This window comes from Rhinoraja longicauda, chromosome 4, assembly GCF_053455715.1.
Source record: "Rhinoraja longicauda isolate Sanriku21f chromosome 4, sRhiLon1.1, whole genome shotgun sequence".
In the NCBI taxonomy this organism is placed as follows: Eukaryota; Metazoa; Chordata; class Chondrichthyes; order Rajiformes; family Arhynchobatidae; genus Rhinoraja; species Rhinoraja longicauda.
The window spans coordinates 79,428,079-79,447,075 of NC_135956.1; the positions used below are offsets into that span (position 1 = coordinate 79,428,079).

The 18,997-nt window shown below is 47.0% G+C and overlaps 1 protein-coding gene across 7 annotated transcripts in view; it reads right to left on the minus strand.

Moving 5' to 3' along the window:
- Window positions 1–14,223, minus strand: part of stau2 (staufen double-stranded RNA binding protein 2) — a 268,314-nt gene extending 254,091 nt beyond the window's left edge. For 2 of the 7 annotated variants that reach the window (XM_078398161.1, XM_078398157.1), the window contains exon 1: window positions 13,911–14,180. The gene's annotated coding sequence lies outside the window, so the exon portion shown is untranslated. Of the gene's footprint in view, window positions 1–13,910; window positions 14,182–14,204 lie in introns of those variants that run through there. The other 5 variants (XM_078398163.1, XM_078398162.1, XM_078398164.1 and 2 more) reach the window with 4 other exon arrangements.
- Between the last annotated feature and the right edge of the window lie 4,774 nt (window positions 14,224–18,997).

Sequence of the window (18,997 nt, forward strand, 5' to 3'; positions counted from 1 at the left end):
ACATTGTCTGACATTTCTGACACTATCAGCGTGATCCTGCCACAGTCACATCTGCTCCCTTGACAACTCCTTGGTTCGCTGATTCAATCTTTATGCCAGGAATCGGGATAAAACGAGGCGACTGAAGCCAGTTTACTTTTGCAAAGTGTTGTAGCAGGAAGGCCACTGTGACCAAAAAGCAAAGTTCAGGGGAGTGGCATCCATGTTACATCCTTCTTACAGTAACAATTCCAAAACTGGTCAGGAAACAGTGGTCTAAACAAGTGTCACTGTTTCCTCCTTTCAGCCTGTATCACAGGAGCAACACTGGTGTGTTTGCAATAATTTAACAACAGAATAAAACTGGGGCCTTTCTGAACAACTTGAGGGAGGAGGAGGAATTTGCTGAATAATTTATTCCCGTGATACAGTTGCACCTCAGGAGAAAGATTAGTGTACAGGAAGAGTAAAAAATGTTGATTTATTTGATTTTTTTTCCCCAAACAAGTTCAATGAGAGCAAGGTTTATTCTTTATCTCAGACTTTTTAGTCATGATTTGTGAATTCTCTCAGAGTGAACTTCTGTAACCGAACAGGTTCAACTTGGGAGGTTACCTGTACGTGTAAAAAAATAACAGAGAATAAAGCAGAACGGTAAAGCACAAGGACAGGCCCTTCAACCCATGATATCGGTGCCGAACATGCAGGCACCTTAAGCTACTGCTTTCTGCCTGCACGTGATCATTATCCCTCCATTGACTGCATATAACGTGCCTATCTAAAAGCCAGTTAAACACCACTATGGTATCTGCTTCCACCCCCGTCCCTGACACCATGTTCCAGGCATCTTTCACTGTGTAAAAGCAAAAACATGCCCAGCACATCGCCTTCAAAGCTACACCCGCTAGTATTTGCCATTCCCATCCTGGGTATAGGATAGATCGTCTACCCCATCAATGACTCTAAACTTTCTACCAGGTCCCACAGTCTCTGACCCTCCAGAGACAACATTCAACGTTTGTCCAACCTCTCCTTCGAGCTAATACCCTATAATCCAGGCAACATCCTGGCAAAATACACTGGAATTTAGAAGGATGAGAATACACTGGAATTTAGAAGGATGAGAGGAGATCTTATCGAAACGTATAAGATTATTAAGGGTATAAGAAAATAACTGCAGATGCTGGTACAAATCGATTTATTCACAAAAAGCTGGAGTAACTCACAGGTCAGGCAGCATCTCGGGAGAGAAGGAATGGGTGACGTTTCGGGTCGAGACCCTTCTTCAAACCCTTATTAAGGGGTTTGACACGTTAGAGGCAGGAAACATGTTCCCAATGTTGGGGGAGTCCTGAACAAGGGGCCACAGTTTAAGAATAAGGGGTAGGCCATTTAGAACTGAGATGAGGAAAAACCTTTTCAGTCAGAGAGTTGTGAATCTGTGGAATTCTCTGCCTCAGAAGGCAGTGGAGGCCAATTCTCTGAATGCATTCAAGAGAGAGTTGGATAGAGCTCTTAAGGATAGCGGAGTCAGGGGGTATGAGGAGAAGGCAGGAATGGGGTACTGATTGAGAATGATCAGCCATGATCACATTGAATGGCGGTGCTGGCTCGAAGGGCCGAATGGCCTCCTCCTGCACCTATTGTCTATTGTCTAAAACCCTTCTGCACCCTTTCCCAAGAATCCACATCCTCCCTGTAACGAGGTGACCAGAACTGCACACAATACTCCAATGCAGCCAAACCAAAGCTTAAAAAAATTGTAAAAAGACCTGATGATGACCGCACGCATAACATAAGCTTTTTTACTACTCTATCTTCATGTGTTGCTGTTTTCAAGGAACAACTAAATGGGCCAGAGATGAAAAGACGAAAAGTGTGAGATAAGGAGTTATGAAGGGGCGTGAAATGCAAAGCCAGATGAAGGAACATATGTGGAAGGGAAAAGGGAGAAATGGCTGGACTGGGACTTTGTTCTTTGGACCATAGGAGGCTGAGGAGACTTTATCCACACACCTCATGATCTGGCACACTTCAATAAGAACACCATATTCAGGTGTGCAAGATCAAGAGGGGCATAGATAAAGTAATTACTGTCTTTTTTCCCCGGGCTAAAAGATTCTAAAACTACAGGGCATAGACTTAAGGTACAAGGGAGACGTTTAAGAGGGACCTCAGGGGCAACCTTTTCATTCAGTGAGTAGTCCATATGTGGAATGTGCTATTATATATAGTGAAGTTTTCTTAAATAAAGGTGTTCTTAAATAAAGTTACCAAGAAGGGACTCGACCCGAAACGTCCCCTATTCCTTTTCTCCAGAGATGCTGACTGACGCGCTGAGTTACTCCAGCTTTTTGTGTCCATCTTCTCTTAACAAAAATGAATATGTACATAGAGCAAGCAAGCAGAAACGCAATTGGTATGTTTGCAGAAAGAATTGTCTATTGTCTATTGAATTCCAATGCAAGTAAAATTGTTTTTGTGAAATTACACTGGGCCTTGGAGAGACAATGCCTGGAATATTATGTGCAGACATTCACGAGACTGGTTCTAGGAATGGCAAGTTTACCAAATCATATCATATCATATCATATCATATATATACAGCCGGAAACAGGCCTTTTCGGCCCTCCAAGTCCGTGCCGCCCAGCGATCCCCGTACATTAACACTATCCTACACCTACTAGGGACAATTTTTACATTTACCCAGCCAATTAACCTACATACCTGTACGTCTTTGGAGTGTGGGAGGAAACCGAAGATCTCGGAGAAAACCCACGCAGGTCACGGGGAGAACGTACAAACTCCTTACAGTGCAGCACCCGTAGTCAGGATCGAACCTGAGTCTCCGGCGCTGCATTCGCTGTAAAGCAGCAACTCTACCGCTGCGCTACCGTGCAGGGGAGAGGTTGAGAAAACTAGGCCGATATTCTTAAGAGTTTGAAGAAGGGGGGGTAATTTCAACCTCTTACATGGTTCATGCAGGAAGCCAAGAACCACAGGTCACAGAATCAAGATAATATAATGGCCATTCAGGACAAAGGCGAAAATAAATTTCTTTAGTCAGAATGTGGTGAATCCGTGGATTTCTCAAGAGAGTAGTGCAGGAATAATTGTGAACAATAAATTTCAGAATTCAGCAAAGGACCAAAATATTGTTAAGGAAAAGTACAATCAGCAAAATGATCTGCCAATTAACCACCTTGACTACAGAATCCGTTGTTCCAGGTGTGGACTCTTATACATCGGCGAGACCAAACATAGTCTGGGAATCGTTTCGCTGATCACCTTCGCTCAGTCTGCCTGGCCCTATGTGATGTCCCAGTTGCTAAACACTTTAACTCCCCTTCCCATTCCCATGTTGACCATTGTATCCTGGGCCTCCTCCATTGTCAGAGTGAGGTCAAACGCAAATTGTTGGAACAGCATGTCATATTTTGCTTCGGCAACTTACAATCCAGTGGGGTGATATTGATTTCCCTAACTTCAAATAACGCTTGCACCCCTCTCTCCCCATCCCTCCCCCACCCTAGTCGTTGTACTGGTTTCACTGTTGTCCTGGAGGATTTCATTATCTCCAACTCGTTTTCACCTCGCCCACAGCTAACAATGGCCTGGTTCCTTTATCATCATTACTTTTTTGCATATATTTAATTCATTTGTTCTATATCTCTCCCTATCTCCATCTATTTCTCTGGTTTCCCTTTTCCCTGACTCTCAGTCTGAAAAAGGGTTTCGACCCGAAACGTCACCTATTCCTTTTCTCCAGAGATGCCGTCTGACCCGCTGAGTTGCTCCTGCTTTTTGTGTCGATTTTCCTTTCTTTAATCTTTTTAGACTAGTCAATCCAAGTTGTTATTTTCCGAGTGTCATGTTAATATTTGATTCCTGCCTTTTCCCTACTACTGACGTCAGGCTCCCGGATCTGTAGAAACAAGGAGCTGCAGAACTGGTTTAACACAAAAAGACACAACGTGCTGGAGTAACCCAACATGTCAGGCAGCATCCTTGGAGAACATGGATAGGTGACATTTCAGGTCGGGACCCTGGTTCTCCAGGTATCCTGCCTGACCCATTGATTTACTCTCTTTTATTTAACCTGTTTGCTGTATTTAGCCAGGTTGCACTTTCTTCCATATGGAATTTTGGAAGATGACACCATGCATCTTGTGTCTAGGTAGCCACTAGTTCAAACACTGGTGAGGCGAGAGGTAGTTCTCCACCCGTTACTACCAATGCTTATTTCTGTCATCTTCTCATTCAATTTATACATGTAGGAGGGATGGAGAGGGGATGCAAAGGTTACTAGAAGTTAGTGAAAACAATATTCATACCGCTGGGTTGTAGGCTGTGAAATATGAGGTACTGTTCCTCCAATTTGCATTTGGCCTCACTCTGACAATGGAGGAGGCCCAGGACAGAAAGGTCAGTGTGGGAATGGGAAGGAGAGTTAAAGTATTTGGCAACCAGGAGATCAGGTGGGCCAGGGCAGACTGAGCAAAGATGTTCAGCGAAATGTTCGCCCAGTCTACATTTAACATAGAAACATAGAAAATAGGTGTAGGAGGAGGCCATTCGGCCCTTCGAGCCAGCACCACCATTCATTGTGATCATGGCTGATTGTCCCCAATCAATAACCCGTGCCTGCCTTCTCCCCATATCCCTTGAGCCCTAGAGATCTAGCTAACTCTCTCTTGGTAGGTTTAATCATGTTTGACCTATTTATTAACGTGCAAAATTGTTACAGGAGAACGAGCATAATTTGACGTGAAGAACGGAGAATTATTTTGATCCCAAAAGGCAGCGCTTGTGACACCAAAGTGTTCTAGAAGCTTTAATTTTAGTTTTAGAGATACAGCGTGGAAACAGACCCTCCGGCCCGCCTAGTCCACGCGGTCCAGTGATCACGTGAACACTAGTTCTATCCTACACACTAAGGACAATTTACAGAAGCCAATTAACCTACAAACCTGCATGTCTTTGGAGTGTGGAAAGAAACAGGAGCACCCGGGGAAAGCCCACGCAGTCACAGGGAGAACGTACAAACTCTGTACAGATAGTACCGTACAGATAGCACCCTCGGTCAGGACCGAACCTGGGGCTCTGGCGCTGTAAGGCAGCAATTCTACCGCTGCACCTAGGCTTTGATAACTTCTTGAGCATTATTCAGAACAAAAAGGAAAATAAATATCTTCTACCAAATCCCAATAAAACTTTGGAATTCTGAACTCAAGACAACTACAAGGCCAAATTCGTCAAAGCAAAAATGAATTAATGCAATCACGAGATCTGGCGTCTCAGCATGAAAGTGGTGCTGAGAAAAAAGATTAGCCATGACCCATTGGGGGTCAAATGGCCTACTTCTGCTTATGTTCTTGGCTGCTTTAGTCTCAACAGAAAAGACTGTGACACAAATATTGATTTCCTTTTCAGCTACTCAATACTAAATATAGTTCAAAGTTATTTACTTTACATCTTAACAGTTTCAGTTTAACTGGTGGAAATTTGGATTGAACACATTGTACTGTGCTCAGCAAACAACAATCAGCACACCACAGAGTTGTTACAGACGTGACCAGTATGGAAAAAGTCATGTATGTGGTGCAAATTAAATCAGTATCAACGTACGCTTAATGAGCAGTTTTTTGGTTGGCCCTGTATAACAAAATCTGTGCTACTTAACAGAAACCTGGACAACAATGCAAGGATGAGCTGCTTTTCTGGCACGACACTGAATGCCCGAGCTGAATTGATTCAAGACAATATTGGAGAACCGCCACCCAGAATAATTTAGTCAGATTTTCACAGCATAGGAACAGGCCCTTCGGCCCACTACCCCTATGCGACTTCCACTTGTCTGTATTTTATTCCATATCCCTCCATTTCTTGTTCATTCAAATGCCTGCCCAGGTGCCTCATAGACGCTGTCACTGTTCTTCCATCGACCACCTCCTTTTGCATCTCTCTCCATTTACCTGCCACCTCCTGCGGGAGAAACAACTTCCCTTCAACTCTTTCCCCCTCTTAATGTATGCCTCTTGTTTTAAGCTCCCCTGAGAGAAAGAGTGCAACTGTCCATCTTCTCCAGGTCACCATTATTTTAGAAACCTCAATAAGGTCACCCCTCAGCCTCGTACCTTCCAGGGGAAACAGTTCAAGGCTATCGAGCCTCTCTTTACAACTCAAGCCCATCAGTTCTGGCAACATCCTGCACTCCCCCTTGCCTAATAATCCTTCCTTCAGTCAGGCAACCAGAATTGTACACAACACTGCAAGAGCTGCCTAACCGATGATTTACAGCACTATTACATAACATCCCTCTGGTACTGTGTCTCAGCCAATGTGGGCAAGCATGCCATAAACCTTCTTCACCTCCCTGTCTATCCACATATTTGAGCCCCAAGGTCTCACTGTTCAACAACACTTCCCAGAGACCTTCCTTTTATTGTGCCCTTGTTTAACTTGCCAGAGTGCAATACTTTTAACAGGTCAGTGTTAAATTCCATCTGCCATTCCTTTGCCCACTTTCCCAGTTAATCTATATCATGTTGGAATCTTGCACAATCTTCTTTTCTCTCCACAGTATCACCAGTTTTAGTGTCATCTGCGTACAAACTGATCGTGCCACTGAACATTCTCATCGTTTTAAAGCAACTGAGTGGCTTGCTCAGCACTTTAGAAGCCAGGTTGTGGTAGACCATCTCGCTGTGGAATGAAGTTGCTTACAGGCTACCCAAGCAAAGCTTGCAAGTTTCCTACCTTAAAAAAAATATTGTGTTATGTCCTCCAGTTTAAAAAAAAGGTTTCATGGTCACATTTATATTGTCAGATCGTTTAAGTATACTGAAATTCTGAAATTACCAATGGTGGCACAAGAACTTTTGTTGTACTCTTAGCTCCATCAGTTCCATCTGCACTGCCACACACTGTCTTCATTTTAGCACGAGACAGTCTGTTAAATGAGACTGACACAGGGAATGCACGGAAGTGTGGGATACAATGCATGAACCACACTTCATTCAGGCCGAGTAAATTAATAGTGTTGGAAAAATTGAATCGGTAACAGGAGACCCCGCACTCAAGCAGCATTAGGTAGCGATTATGAACAAAATGTTTTAAAAGAAACTAAAACCAGGAAGAAGAATGATGGCCCTAATCAAGTACTTAAGACAGTGTAAGAAAATAACTGCAGATGCTGGTACAAATCGAAGGTATTTATTCACAAAATGCTGGAGTAACTCAGCAGGATCTGAGGCAGCATCTCAGGAGAGAAGGAATGGGTGACATTTCGGGTCGAGACCCTTCTTCAGACTGATGTCAGGGGGGCGGGACAAAGGAAAGATATAGGTGGAGACAGGAAGACAGTGGGAGATCTGGGAAGGGGGAGGGGTAGAGAGGGACAGAGGAACTATCTAAAGTTGGAGAAGTCAATGTTCATACCACTGGGCTGTAAGCTGCCCTGGCGAAATATGAGGTGCTGTTCCTCCAATTTCCGGTGGGCCTCATTATGGCACTGGAGGAGGCCCATGACAGAAAGGTCAGACTGGGAATGGATGGGGGAGTTGAAGTGCTCAGCCACCGGGAGATCAGATTGGTTAAGGCAGACTGAGCGCGGGTGTTGAGCCTGCGTTTGGTTTTGCCGATGTAAAGAAGTTGACATCTAGAGCGGGGATGCAATAGATGAGGTTGGAGGAGGTGCAGGTGAACCTTTGTCTCACCTGGAAAGACTGTTTGGGTCCTTGGATGGAGTTGAGGGGGGAGGTAAAGGGACAGGTGTTGCATCTCCTGCGGTTGCAGGGGAAAGTGCCCGGGGATGGGGTGGTTTGGGTAGGAAGTGACGAGTGGACCAGAGAGTTACGGAGGGAATGGTCTCTGCGGAACGTAGAAAGGGGAGGGGATGGGAAGATATGACCAGTGGTGGGGTCCCATTGTAGGTGACGGAAATGTTGGCGGATGATTTGTTGGGTACGCTGGCTGGTGGGGTGGAAGGTGACAACGAGGGGGATTCTGTCCTTGTTACGAATGAGGGGATGGGGAGCAAGAGCGGAGCTGTGGGATGTAGAAGAGACCCTAGTGAGAGTCTCTCTTCTACATCCCACAGACAAATTTCCAACATATCAATTAAATCCCACCCTATTGCATGGCTTGCTTTTCAAAACAAAAGTAAAAATGGCCTTGGTAAACAGCCGCAACTTTTAGTGTTTGGGATATTTGTTCTCCACGATCCCTCGTTTCCAATTCCATCTGGTCTCGCACTCTCCAAGGAATAAATAACCTCCTAGTCTTCCGCCCAAAGGCCACTACTTCTCATTTGAGTTGATGTTTAATTATTGGCCCATTCTGCAAGTTTATTCATCCCCTTTCATATTCACAGTAACTGGCGCAGTGGTAGAGTTGCTGCCTTACAGCGCTAGGGCCCAGGTTCGATCCTGACTACGGGAGCTGTCTGTGCAGAGTGTGCAAGTTCTCCCCGTGACCACGTGGGAATTTCTCTGACAGCCCCGGTTTCCTCCCACATTCCAAAGACATACAGGTCCATGGGTTAATTGGCTTCTGTAAATTGCCCCTAGGATGTAGGATACAGGTGATCCTTGGTTGGCACAGACACGGTGGACCAAAGGGCCGGTTTCCATGCTGCAAAGTTTAGTTCTCTAAATTAAACAAACTACTGTATTCTTATTCTCCATTGTTATCCCCTCATGATTTCCCTGTTGGTCAATGAAGATTTTTTCACACTCACTGTACATTATAAACTTTTAATTTATAGATGCTTTGTTCTCTCCTTTCATAGGGACTCCACTTCTTCATATCAGGATTACCTTAACTGGTCTAATTTCCTATGCTTCCACTATCCCCATCCTTAATTATTGACATTATGTTAGCTTTTCTGCTAGTCTTCTGGCACCACACCTTTCTTCTAAAGAATCATTATTGCGTAGAAACACCAAAGTTATTGCTTCCCTTGATCCTATTAAAATGCATGAAATAAATCCAACCAGATCAAGAACTTACATTTGAGGTTAATTTAAGATTTCCATGTTCTATTTTAAATGCCTTCATTTTATTACTCGTCTAATCATTTAATGTCATGTCTTTTGGTTCCATCGCCCTGGTACGTACTGAAACAAAATTATGATTATTTCTTCTATCTCCATAGCATTAAAATCATATAAGCACAGGGGGAAAAAAAGAGGCCATGCAGCCCATCTTGATCATGCTGTTCAAAAAAGCTATCTAACCTAATCCCAGACCCACTGCTCGCCAACAATACATCAGGGCACTTTTTAAGATGTATTTTGTACCTCTTCCGTCCTACCAACCTCAAACCACTAACACTCTCTGGTGAAGTCTTGTCCACATACCTTCTCCTATCCTTCAGCCAATTACTTTAAATCCATCGCCTCTAACGTTTCAACGTATAAATGTGGGAAGTACTGTCGGTTCTTTCTATTTACTCAGTCCAGGCACCTCAAAGTCATTACCCTCAAGTTATTGTCAGCCTCAGCTTCCTCTGCTCCAAAGAAAGTAATGTCACAAATATGCAACACAGATAAAACCTACTGCCCTTGTATTCTGTGCCTCGATTGGTAAAACGCAAGTACCAGTATGACAACTTATCGGATTTAAGGACATGCACCAAGCAAGCTCTCAAAAATCCCCATGAATATTTTGTTACCATTTCCACCTCCTTAAGTAATAACATAACTTTGTATCAGCTGCAAATTGGTTTATCATGCACCCCCTTCAATCATGAAAACATACAACAAAAACTAAATGTAATAAAAATGAACTACAGATGCTAGCTTATACCAAAAACAAACACAAAATGCTGGAGTTACTCAGGGGGGTCATGCAGCATCTCTTGAGAAAATGGATAGGTGACGTTCCGGATCGGGACCTGAAGAAGTCAGGATTTGAAGAAGGGTCCTGACCCGACATATCGCCTATTTATTTTGTACAGAGATGCTGCCTGACCTGCTGAGTTACTCCAGCATTTTGTGTCAATAAAAACTACTGCACCAGGTATTCGGCCTTAGAGACCCCCACTTTAGCAGTCTCCCACTCAGAGAAACACTTGTTAACCATTTCCCACTCCTTCCTGCTACAGAGCCAATTTATCACTCTCTCTTGGATCCAAAGCATTTTTATTTCATTGACCAGTCTGAAGTGTGGTATTCTCCTTAATGGCCTTATTGCCATCCCAAGAACCCATTTTGTTACAAAATGGTATATCATGAAAGTGTTTTACTATTTCTGGTACCTGTTTGTATTTATTATATTTATTTTTACTCATTCCTTTGAACTCTCTCTTACTCACATCCCTGCAATCTATATAACTAACTGCAAGGGCGGCACGGTGGTGCAGTGGTCGAGTTGCTGCCTTACAGCGCCAGAGACCCGGGTGCATGTCTATACAGAGTTTGTATGTTTTCCCTGTGATCTGTGTGGGTTTTCCCCGGGATCTCCGGTGTCCTCCCACACTCCAAAGATGTACAGGTTTGTAGGCTGATTGGCTTGGTTGAATTGTAAATTGTTCCTAGTGTGTGTTGGATAGGGTTAATGCGCGGGGATCGCTGGTCGGCGCGGACTCGGTGGGCCAAAGGGCCTGTTTCCGCGCTGTATCTCTCAACTAAACTTGTCTGCCTCCTATTCCACGGTTGCTCCTCCATGATTTCACTCCTCCGTAGTCTCCACAAGAGCTTCTTCTAGCAGAGTATGCATTCTGCTGTGGTCTGCCATTGTTGCTCTTTATTCTAGCTCGCTAATATCATTGCCTGTTTTATCTTCCCAAATTCCATTCTAAACCATTCAAAAAAACTTTTTCTTTCCAATTCATTGGCATGATTTATCATAGTTGTCCTTCTCCATCACCATAACGCATATTATATTAGTCATTATCGCCTAGAAGCTCTTTTTTTCTCAACCTCTCTGATTCATTCCTCAATAGTGAATGACGTCTCCTTGGGCTTTTTACATATTGGTTTTATTTTTCAAACAGTATACTTTGTTGAAACACTGCTCCCAAATCTCCAAACCAACCTTTGCCATACAATTAATATTTGAATAGAATAATAATCTCAGTGAATTTCATAGATTTGATCCACATTTCCTTCATCAGTTCTTCTACAATGCATTTCCATATCCCAAATTTGGATAGAAAGTGATTGGTTAATCAGAGAATACTATTGCACACACAAATTGACAACGTTATTGTGATTGCGAACTAGAAAACCATGTAGGAGCTGATTTGGAACTTAACAAACATAATAAAAGCTGCCTTGGAGAAAAAACGTTTCCAAGTAACCTCCACACAGTAATCAGACAGTATTGTCTCTGAACAAGTCTGTCAATTTCACCTCAGGTGCCCATAGAAATTGACCACCACTGCTATTGATACTGTATTAGACAATGTAACATATACAGCCTTTAAAAATGTTTGCCTTAATAAAAATAAACAGCTATTAAAAAGACCTTGTGGAAACAACATATTCTTAATGCCAAGGAGCTTCACTGGCAACTCATTCCCATCCCCTCTATCTTTCTCCTGTCCTCTCTCCTCAATCCACTTTCCAATCTCCACCCCCCCTGTCCCATCACCTTCCCACCTTCTCACCTCTTGGCCGCCCTCTCTATCCCACTTGGGAGTATTGTGTGTAGTTTTGGTCTCCTAATTTGAGGAAGGACGTCGTTGCTATTGAGGCAGTGCAGTGTAGGTTCATGAGGTTAATCCCTGGGATGGAGGGACTGTCATATGAGGAAAGATTGGAAAGACTGGGCTTGTATTCACTGGAGTTTAGAAGGATGAGAGGGGATCTTATAGAAACATATAAAATTTTAAAAGGACTGGACAAGCTAGATGCAGGAAAAATGTTCCCAATGTTGGGGGAGTCCAGAACCAGGGGCTACAGTCTTAGAATAAAGGGCAGGCCATTTAAAACTGAGGTGAGAAGGAACATTTTCACCCAGAGAGTTGTGAATTTGTGGAATTCTCTGCCACAGAGGGCAGTGGAAGCCAAATCACTGGATGGATTTAAGAGAGAATTAGACAGAGCTCTAGGGGCTAGTGGAATCAAGGGATCCGGGGAGAAGGCAGGCACGGGTTATTAATTGTGGACGATCAGCCATGATCAATGAATAGTGGTGCTGACTCGAAGACCCAAATGGCCTCCTCCTGCACCTATTTTCTGTTTCTCCTCCTTCTTCATCCTTTCCCAACCTACTCCTCTGCCAGTCCATTCTGCTCTCCTTCCACCATCCCGTCTACCCCATCCCCCTCCTCTCTTCCACCTCTTCTCTCTCCCCTCACCTCCCTTCCCCCACCCCACTCAACCTCTGCTCACCTCCCTCTCTTACCTTCCTAATCACCTTCCCCTCTCCCTCGTCCCATCTCCTGTCTTCCCATTTTCATTCTCCCTCCCTCTCCCCTCTCCGTTCCCTCTCCCCGTACTTTTCAATACTTTCCCTCTCCACTCATCTCCTCTCCCCTCTCATCCTCATGCACTCTCGCCCCGTCCCCTCTCCCCCATTTCTTCCCTCTTTCTTCCACTGTCCCCCCCCTCAAATGTCCCTGTCCCATATTCTCCAATGAATGACTCTTCGTCCTCACCTCTCTCCCCTTCCCACCCAACCACTCCCCTTCCCACCCAACCACTCCCCTTCCCACCCAACCCCTCCCCTCTCCCCTTCCCACCCAACCCCTCCCCTTCCCACCCAACCCCTCCCCCCTTCCAACCACCCCCTCCTCCCACCCAACCACCCCCTCCAACCACCAAACCCCTCCCCTCCTCCCACCCAACCACTCCCCTTCCCACCCAACCACTCCCCTTCCCACCCAACCCCTCCCCCCTTCCAACCACCCCCTCCTCCCACCCAACCACCCCCTCCAACCACCAAACCCCTCCCCTCCTCCCACCCAACCCCTCTCCTCCTCCCTTCCAATCCCTCCCCTCCTCCTTTCCCACCCATCCCCTTCCCTCCTCCTCTCACATTCCCACATTCCCTCCCCTCCCCACCCATCCCACCTCTCCCCTGCCCTTGCCCCCCACTTTTCTCTCACCACCATGCCCCCACCTCCCTTAACCCCCCTGTTTCTCCCCTCCTCACCTCCCATTCCCGCTACCCCCCCCCCCCGTCTTCCCTCCTACCCCCCCTCGCCCTCATCCCGTCCCTCTCTCCCCCACCTGTCCCTCCTACCCCCATCCTTCTCCCCACCCCCACATTCCCACAACCCCCCCAACTCCTATCTCTCCACTCCCCCACCCTACACTCCTCCACCCCCTCTTCCCTCTCTCCTCCCCTTCCTCTCCCCTCTGAACTCCCCCTTCTCTTCCCCCTCTCCCCTCCTCTACCCCCTCCTCTTCCCTCTTTCCTTCCCCTCCTCTCTCTCTCCCCCTCCTCTCTCTCTCCTCTCTCTCTCTCCCTCCCCCTCCTCCTCTCTCCTCCACCTCTCCCCTTCCCCTCCTCCCCCCCCTCTATCTCTCTCCCCCTCTCCCCTCCCTCCTCCCCCTCTCCCCTCCCTCCTCCCCCTTCCCCCTCTCCCCTCCCTCCCTCGTCCACTTCTCTCCCCTCCCTCCCTCCTTCTCCTCCTCTCTCTTCCTCCTCTCTCCCCTCTCCCCTCCTTCCCCTCCTCTCTCCCCCTCATCTCTCTCTCCCCCACCCTACACTCCCCATCCCCTCTTCCCTCTCCCCATTCCCTCTCTCTCCCCCACACCTTCCCCTCTCCCATCTCCCCCCCCCCTCCTCCTTCTCCTCTCCCTCCCCCCTCTCCCCTCTCAACTCCCCCTTCCCTACCCCCTCTCCCCTGCCTCCCTCGTCCTCCTCCCTCCCCTGCCTCCCTCCTTCCCCTTATCTCTCTCCCCCTCTCCCCTCCCTCCCCTCCCTCCCCTCCCTCCCCTCCCTCCCTCCCCTCCCTCCCCTCCCCTCCCTCCTACCTGAGGCCTTGAAGCGCCTCCAACATCGGCAAACCCCAAAGAGAAATGGCACGGCGGTGGGAGGAGGAGGAGGAGGAGGAGGAGGAGGGGGAGGGGGAGGGAGCCAAACCACTGCCGCCCCCGCCGTCCCTTCACCCCCACAAGTGGCGGCCGTTGCCGTGAGGACGCGAGGCCGCAGCTGCGCCGCCGGCCGCGGTGAGAGGCGGACATTTCATGGCGGTCACCGTGTGTCGCCCGCACTCGGCGTCGGCCCCCGGCCCCCGGCCCCCGGCAACGGGCCGCAGCCTCACTCACCCCCAGGGACCTGCTGGTGTTCAGATGGTCGAGCCCAGTGCTCTCTCTCTCTCTCTCTCTCTCTCTCTCTCTCCCTCTCTCTCCCCCCCCCCCCCCTCCTCTCCCCCCCCCCCCCCTCCTCTCCCCCCCTCCCCTCTCCCCCCCTCCCTCCCCCCTCTCTCTCCCCCCCCCCCTCTCTCCCCTCTCCCCCCCTTCCCCTCTCCCCCCCTCTCCCTCTCCCCCTCCTCTCTCCCCCCCTCCTCTCTCCCCCCCTCCTCTCTCCCCCCCTCCTCTCTCCCCCCCTCCCTCTCTCCCCCCCTCCCTCTCTCCCCCCCTCCCTCTCTCCCCCCCCTCCCTCTCTCCCCCCCTCCCTCTCTCCCCCCCCTCCCTCTCTCCCCCCCTCCCTCTCTCCCCCCCCTCCTCTTCTCCCCCCTCATCCCCCTCCTCTTCTCCCCCCTCCTCTCTCCCTTTCCTCCCCCTCTCTCCCCCTCCCCTCTCCCCCCCTCCTCTCTTCTCTCTCCCCCCCTCTTCTCTCCCCCTCCTCTCTCTTTCCGCCTCCTCTCCCTCCCTCTCTCTTCCCATTCCCTCTCTCTTCCCCTCTATCTCCTTCCCCCCCTCTATCTCTCACCCGCTCCTCTTCTCTCCCCCTCCTCTCTCTCCCCCTCCTCTTCTCTCCCCCTCTCCCCTCGTCTTCTCTCCCCCTCTCTCCCTCCCTTCCCCCCTCCCACCCTCCCTCTCCCTTCCCCTCCTCTCCCTTTCCCCTCCTCTCTCCCTTTCCCCCTCCTCTTCTCTCCCCCTCCTCTCTCTCCCCCTCCTCTTCTCTCCCTCCCTCTCCCCCCCTCCCTCTCCCCCCCCCCCTCCCTGTATTCCTCCTTGTCACCTTCCCCATAGCCAACAATGAACCATTCTACATTTCCTTGATGAACATCTGCTTGGATCTGTCATTTTCACACCCTTCCATATCCCTAGTCTCCCTCTCCCCAGACTCTCAGTCTAAAGAAATGACACACATTCCTTTGCTCCAGAGATGCTGCCTGACCCGCTGAGTTATTCCAGCACTTTGTGTCTATCTTCAGTATAAACCAGCTTTTGCAGTTCCTTCCGGCACAGTTGGTCAGTTGAAGGTAGGCACTAAATGTTAGAGTAACCCAGCAGGTCAGTCAGCATGTCTGGAAATCATGGATAGATGATGTTTCAGGTCGGAACCCTTCTTCAGACCCCGAAGAAGGGTCCCGACCCAAAATGCCATCTATTCCTTTTCTCCAGAGATACTGCCTGACCCACTGAGTGACTCCATCACTTTGTATATATCTAGCATCTTTGTACACAGTTGGTCAGTTGAAGATGGTCAAAGGGCAGCTCTGAGTGTTGTTGGTCATTAGGATGCCCGGAATGAACCCGGAGACACAAGAGGCTAGACTCTGCAACAAAACTCCAAGTGCTGGAAGAACTCAGCTGCTCAGGCAGCATCTAGGGAGGGAATGAACAGACGACATTTGGGTTGGGACCCTTCAGATTGATTAGAGATGGGGAAGATGGGAAAGGAGTTTAGTTTAGTTTATTGTCACTTGTGCCGAGGTACAATGAAAATATTTTTTATTGCGTGCGAAAGATTTTTTATTTACAGCTAAAAGACTGTACATGATTGCAATCCAGCCGTCCACAGTGTACAGATACAGGATAAAGGGAATAATGTTTAGTTCACGATAAAGTCCAATTAAAGATATCCCAAGGGTCTCCAATGAGGCAGATGGCAGCTCAGGACTGATCTTGAGTTGGTGATAAGATGGTTGAGGTGGGGATGTGGCAAAGCCTGGCCAATGATAATCTGCAGGAAGAATTCAGCATGGTCAAGCAATATCTTGGAGGCAAAGCCCTCAGAAAATGCAGCGATCGTACCTGTAGGCAACAAAGATTTAGACAACATGTTCTGATAAATGATAGTTAACATTTGCTCTCCATGCAATGACCATTTACAACATGAGTCAAATCATCAACCTCACACTTCATGAATGACATTACATCCAGCCTGTGTTATTCACTTAGTTGCTTTCCATTGATTTACAAATTCACAAGGTCATCCCCGGTATTACTGGGACTGCCTTTAAGCACCAAGCTTCTCCCAGAGCACACTCCCATGTGCCATGAAATGGGGTTGTATTTTATGTCTTGTACTGGCAATATGCAGCTGTCCCCAAGTTAATGACTGTTCAGATAATGAATCTTTGCCATGGTGAAGTTTTACTTAGTTTAATTTATCTCTTATTGAAGGTTTAGTTGGCTACAGTGACAGAACACATTTATAGACTGTCTTTCCAACGCAGGTCCATTAAAAAAAAACAATAACATTTAACAGCCTTTCTGATCAGATTAATGGGAAGGATTCTGTTAAACACATGTTTTTTTTAATTAAGACAAAAAAAATTTAGGCCCATAACCCCCACAGGTAATGAGGTCTTAATATTCTATCACCATCAATATCGTGGGGCACTCATCAACCATGGCCTACGAATATTAAGATGACGGGCAGGTCGGTTTAGGTATTTTATGATGAACTACTTGTCTCCTGATACCCAAAGCATTTCCACTTCCTACTCGTATGCATCTTTAAATATATTTCAGTTTCTCGGATGTGTGCACTTCTATCAAAACTAATCTTCCAGGACAAAGGAAACTCCTGGGCCAGCGCCCATCCACTGCCAGCTTCAATGTACATTCTTTAACAAAATGCTGCACGTAATCTTGCTAAGGATTCATTTTCAACATGGTAGGAAGTAGATGCATATGAGTAGGAATGGTATTTCTGTCTAAAAATGTGGATCTAACCTCTAGATGGATAAGACCACCGGGTGACGCCTGCAATGGCCAACAGTCTGTCTCTTCCCTTCCTTTGATGTTTTTTTAGTATGTGTAAAATGTATGTTTTAGTGTTCTTTAGCTTGTTTTATGTGTGTGTGTGGGGGGGGGTTGGGGGAAACTGGTTTTAATCTCTTACCTCACTGGAGATGCGATTTTTTTTCCGTATTGCATCTCCGTCTGCACTGCGGCCTAACATCGAGGAGCTGGCGGCTTCTGCTGGAGTTCGACTTTGGGAGCTCCAACCACGGGAGCTTGCGGACTTAACATCGTGGAACTGGTGATCACTGTCGGGGATCGAACTTGGAGCTCCAACCGCGGGAGCCTGCAAGTCCCTGGTTTGAGACCGACCTCGGGAGCTCCACGCCGCAGGAGCTTCGACCGCCCCGACGCGGGACCTTTGATCTCCAGCTGCAGGAGCTTCGATTGCCCCGATTGCAGATGGTTCGATTGCCCAGACCGTGGGAGAATAAAGAGGAAGTAGATTACACTTTATAGCCTTCCATCACAGTGAGGAATGTGGGAAATCCACTGCGGTGGATGTTTATGTTAACTTTTATGTAGTTGTGTGTCTTGTTGCTTTTTTTAGTATGGCTGTACGGTATTTCAAGTGTCACTGTACCTTAATTGGTAGACGTGACAATAAACTGACCTTTGAGACCAGGGGCATAAGTCTACCAACACTTGTAAGTTACGTACTTCGGTTTTCTCCCACACTCCAAAGGCGTACAGGTTTTGTAGGTTAATGCGGTTTAAATGTAAATTGTCTGTCGTGCATGTAGGGGAGTGTTAATGTGTGGGGATCGCTGGTCAGCACAGACTCGGTTGGCCAGAGGACCTGTTTCCACGCTGTATCTCTTAAACTAAACTAGTGTATCACAAAATGCTGGAGTAACTCAGCAGGTCAGGCCGCATCTAGGAGAGGGAATGGGTGACGTTTCGGGTCGAGACCCTTCTCCAGACTGAAACTAAACTACTGCTACAGAGTATACTGAATTGGAAATATAACGTCGTTTCTTCATCAAGACCTGGCCAGTCCAGGAGCTCCTTGCTTGCACAATTATGAGAGTAAGTTTGCAGACTCTGGCTGTTCATGAAAATGGCACGTCACCACATTCATGAGGACAGGTGGGGATGGTCAACTAATGGTTGCCTCCGCAATGTTGCCCACATTCCATGAGTGACAATTAGATGTAAAATTGTACATTACAGAATTGTACATTGCAAATGCATAATTGTCCCATCTATTTGTCAATTTATCATCTGTGATGTAATGCTTGAGTTTAATTTTATTGTCACGTGTACCGAGGTACAGTGAACAGCTTTTGTTGCGTGCTAACCAGTCAATGGAAAAACAATACACTATCACAATCAAGCCATTCAGTGTACAGATAAATGATGAAGGGAATAACGTAAATAACGTTTAATGCAAGATAAACTCCAGTAAATTCTGAACAAAGATAATCCAAGGGTCTCCAATGAGGTAGATAGAAGCTCAGGACGGCTCTCTAGTACATCTGTATGTCTATACGATTTGTACGTTCTCCCCATGACCTGCGTGGGTTTTCTCCGAGATCTTCGGTTTCCTCCCACACTCCAACGACGTACAGGTATGTAGGTTAATTAACTGGGTAAAATGTAAAAATTGTCCCTAGTGTGTGTAGCATAGTGTTAATGTGCGGGGATCGCTGGGCAGCACCAACTTGGTGGGCCGAAGGGCCTGTTTCCACGCTGTATCTCTAAATCTAAAATCTAGTTGCAGACCTCCCAACCTTTGATTTTACAAATTCATAATTTTTTTATTTCCAAAATTCAGAATTTTAATTCAAAATATGAGGTAATGCAACTTTTCAGCAAAAAAAAAGTATGCACGCCAAAAGCGCATACGCGTTGCGCTCCATTCATGTGTGAAAAATGACTATTATGTCCAACAGTCTGCAGTTCTTGGACTACATGTA